We start from the raw sequence: 4,498 nt of genomic DNA on the forward strand, positions 1-4,498 counted from the left end.
CGGATGCTGTGGTTAGCCCTCCTCAGAAGACGCCCCGTTGGAGCAGCCCGACCGACGCGGGGAGCACGCAGCTGAGCGCCAGGTTTGGAGCATCAGCCTTCTGCTGAGCGCCGGCTTTGGAGCATCTAATCTTGTAAGGATTCAGACCGTTTCATGATCTTACAAATAAGACCCGCCAGTGCTTGAAACACGAAACAAATGTGCCGCGGGTCAGGCGGGGAAGCACTCTGTGCTCCGCGGGCAGCGTGCGGTGTGCTGGCAGCAGGGTGGGCAGCGCTGGCTGCACTGCTTGTTTGGTGGTGCAGGGCAAAAGTAGGGCTAGAGCAGTGCCCACGGCTCTCCGGGAGGGTCCCTTCAACCACCCTGTCTTGGTTTCCATCTCTGTTGAACACCTGTGATGATATGAGGCTAGGTAATGTCTCCTCAGGGGGGTAGCATATCTGGGAGGGAGGCTATGCTCTTGTGCTGCCTTCAAGCTCGAACTCCAGCAAAAAACAGCATGGGGTTGCCCGTGCTATAAGACCGGCTGGAGCCTTTGTAGGCTGGGCTTGCCCTTGTCTTTGCAGAGCAAAAGGAGCCCAACAGTTTGCTGCAATGTGTGGCTCGTGCCTGAGTGCATGTGTTTCCCTCCAAGGGAGTCCAGCTGGTCTCCTGGGCTTTGGGAACGGGCTGGGTGTTCCAGCCCTGCCTGTCAGGATGGCTTTCCTGGAGGATAGGGCATGGACTAGGTGTCCTCTTGGGGTCCCATGCCAGCTGGATCTCTCCATGTGCGAAGGGACAGCAAGAAAATGAATTGCTTGGATTTTTTTTTTTTTTGTCCCTACTGTGGAGTTTGCAGATGCTTCTGTCCTGCCCCAGCCAGAGGCAGGGGCAAGGCAGCAACTTGCAGCTTGTTCTCGTTTGGGGACATGGCCTAGCTCTGCTGGGCTGTGCTTCTAGCTCTCTGCCTTGCACGAGCATAGGTAGCTTTTGGTGCAAGACCAGCCCTGGTGCCTGCAGGGCAGAGGAAATGGAGGTGACTCCAGGTGGCTTCACAGCAATTGCTTGGTCACTTCCGTGGCATCAGAGCGAACCTGGTGCCGGGGCAATGCTTCTGTAGGTGTTTCTGGGGCTCCTTCTCAGGATGATGGGAGCAAAGCATAAAGTGGTCTGTCTATGAGCGTTAGGCTGTCCTGTGGGCATCTTGGGGAGCCTTGCTATAGGCAGTGAGCAGTGTTTTTCCGATGGGGGAAAGGGGATCCTGGGAAGGGGCTTGGAGGAGGATGCAAAGAGGGGACCATTTGCAGCTGGAGGCTGGTAGGATCTGAGTGGGGCCCACTTCCCAAGGAAAGGCAGCTGCAGCAAAGGGCATGTGGGAAAGTGGGAGCCTGGAGTTGCTGAGTGCAGCCGGAGTGGGGGGAGTGGTGTTAAGAGTTGATGCATTGGGCCAGGGAGGTAGCATGGTGAGCAGGCGATGGTCAGGATGGGAGTAGAGCTGCTGTGGAGGCATCTGGAGAGAAAACTGGGAAATTGGCTTGTGCTAGACTGTATTGGAAGTGACAGCCAGGTCTCCATGAGGGGATGTCAGCGTGATGCTGCTACAGCTGGAGTCACAGAGCCGCCAAAGGCCTGTGAGTGGGGTCTTCCTAATGTTTGGTAGGGGCTTGCCTACAGAGGAGAAGGGAAGGGGCTGGGGCCGAGTCCTGGCTGGACTGAGGCAAGTCCAGAGTTGCTGTACTGTGGTGAGTGGTGTTGCTGCAATGGTCCTACCTCACTCTTGAGATGGGCAAGGAGGTGAAATGCCGTCTGAGACCAAGGTGCTGATGGGCTGTGTGTGTTGTGAGAGGTGGGGATGTTCAGATTGTGGACAAGGCTGGGTGCCCAAAGGAAGAGGCGTTTGAGGAAAGCAGACCCTTGGTGTTTGTTCCTTATTACATTTTATGTGGGAGCTTTGGACCCTCTTATGGGAGGGAAGAAAAAAAACCCCACAACTAGCAGCTCCATCACAGTAAAATCCTAATCTGCCAAATCACGTCGTCCAAGACTACACTCTGCATGTAGGATTTTTCTTCATTTTTGCGGGGGACTGCTCTAGGCACCCTCCTTCAGGGGTGGTCTCTTTCTTTCTCTCCCATCCACAGCGCTTCTTGCAGCCACACATAGCCTTTCCAGGCTTGCTCTCAGCAAGGCACTCATGCTCTGGATCTGTCTTCCTTCTGAATTTACAGAATTTATTCAGCAAATCAGTATTTTGGACCCTCCCCAGAGCTGGCTGTATTGGTCCGCACGTGTGGGAGAAGCCAGCAGCCACTTTTGTGGGCTGCTTAAGTTTGTAGCTGCAGGTCTGCAGTCACAGGGCTCCCACCCCACCATGCTGGCAGGTTGCCTTTCTTGGGGGGTGTCTGGAGGAGAGCAGGGCAAGGTGCTCTAACCTGGTAGTTTAAGGGGTAACGTGATGAGTCTTTTCTGCTTTTCCTTCTGACCTTCCTTCTACCTGTGCTTTAGTTATTGTGTTCTTGCCAGTGGAAAATAACTGGTATATACCTATTCTTAAGTTCCTGAGGAGTCTTAGCCTTATTTCTAGGCTGGAAATACCATGCTCCATAGGGCAGAAATTGAGGGCTGCAGTAATTCCAGCATTGCACTGTAGCTTCTGGGGAGCAGCTGACTGCTTCCCTGGGACAGACGCTTTGTTGGTATCTCCTTGTTCTTGCTGCCAGATATGTGACGGACAGTGGCTCCTCTGCCCTGAGTCTGGGAATAGGGCTGTGGGGAGGAGCTATGCCCTCCAGCAGGGGTTTGGTTAGGAGCTTTGTGCATTGCACCTTGCCCTGGGGCCAACTTTCTGCTCCTCCAACCTGTTGATAGCTCATCCTGCTCCAAGCTCTTGCTGTTTGTGCCTTTCCAGGTGGAGAAGGTGCGGGGGGCAGGGGAGGGGATGGCCCCTTTCTGCATCCCTCTGCCCCATCAGTGGGATTCAAAGCCGGGGTGGGAGTACCTCTTGAAAAGGTGAGTGGGGAGCCGTAATTGCCCCTCTTCCCAAGGCTCCTGGGTGTGTTAACGACCTGTAATGGGATGGGTTGTGTTAGCCTATTAAGCCCCAATGGGGTTCCTTGTCGACTTAAAAGTGTGAGGAATTTCACTCAACCATGTTAAAATATTTCCACCCCCTTTAATAGCTTCACGCATTGATTTAACCCTATGGCAGCTGGGGTTGTTTGCTGGGAAAAGCCATCTGGCCCTCCCCAGCCTCCCGTCCTGCCTTCATGCAGCTACTTTGGCCAACGTTTGTGTTTCTGGGGGATCTTATTAGCAGGAGGGCTGCTCTAGCTCTTGCCTTCGCAGTCCTCCCGGCGGCCGGCCTGACAGAGCCGCCGTGGGAAGCAATTTTCCTTCCGTCGCGCTGAGCGTGGTCTTGCTTTGCTGCTTTTAATGAGAGTCATTTTGCCCTGGCTTCCATCAGCCACAGCCCACCTGTGCTGCCAATTACACCGGCAGATTTGGTGTGACCTGTGGAGCTGGGATCAGGGTGTCCGAGGTTTAAGTGTTTCCGAGCTGCAAGGTGTGAAAAATCTCACTAGTGTTGAAACAGAGGGGTGGGGGAGCAGCTTTCTGAGTTATGAAAGACCTAAGGACACGCTGGTATCAGGTGCTGTTGATCCCTGGGGAATTTTGAGAATCAAGGGCTTGCTAATTGCAGGCATGTTGCCAGCATGTTGGGCAAGAAATTCTCCTTAATCACAGGCTGTGTGCCCTAATACTTTTTTTTTGGTTGTTATTGAATTAGTTAAATGTGTATTGTAACACCTCGGTGCCTGGGTAGGCTGGAAGGGCTATGCGCGTGGACCCGAGGTGTGTGGTGTGTGCTGGTATGCAAACACACCGGCAGGGCTCTGCGGGAGCGGGGGTGGCGGTTCTGCCATGTAAATGCGATGCATCTGTCGCACATTTCCCACTCCTGGGGGCACGCACTCCTTGCTCACGCTGACCCAGGCACCATCCACGGTGAGCTTTCTGCAGCGACCACGTAGCTGGGACTGCCTTCTGGCCGGTAGCTGATGCTCAGATTTGTTCTGCCTCTTTGTAATGACTGCTGTTGTTTCACTCATTGCAGGGCAGGTTTGAAGGAGAATACTGGTTGGACTAGTGGTAGCCCGTGTCCTGCGGGGCCCCAGGCAAAAGGCAGCGGTGGGGGTGTGGAAATCTGTAGCTGGGTGATTGCGGTGCCAGTGAGCCCTGTCGTAGGGCTTGGTGCCTCTGCTGATATTTCTGCACCAGCAAGCAGCCCCTGTGTGCAAATATACTGACATCTGAGGTGTGCATTTAAAGTTTTGGCTGGTTCAAGATCCTTTACTGGGACCCAGCATCTGAGGGTTGGGAGAATCATAGAATCAGAATCACAGAATGGTTTGGGTTGGAAGGCACCCCTAGAGGTCATCCAGCCCAACCCCCCTGCAGGAGCAGGGACACCGCTAACTGGATCAGGTTGCTCAGAGCCCCATCCAACCTGACCTTGAAC

The 4,498-nt window shown here is 54.2% G+C and overlaps 1 protein-coding gene across 1 annotated transcript in view; it reads left to right on the top strand.

The window, feature by feature from the left end:
- CNTFR (ciliary neurotrophic factor receptor) overlaps positions 1-4,498 on the top strand; it is a 215,629-nt gene that overhangs the window by 6,496 nt on the left and 204,635 nt on the right. The window lies entirely within an intron of this gene.

This window comes from Egretta garzetta, unplaced genomic scaffold (assembly GCF_000687185.1).
Source record: "Egretta garzetta isolate BGI_Z169 unplaced genomic scaffold, ASM68718v1 scaffold59, whole genome shotgun sequence".
Classification (NCBI taxonomy): domain Eukaryota; kingdom Metazoa; phylum Chordata; class Aves; order Pelecaniformes; family Ardeidae; genus Egretta; species Egretta garzetta.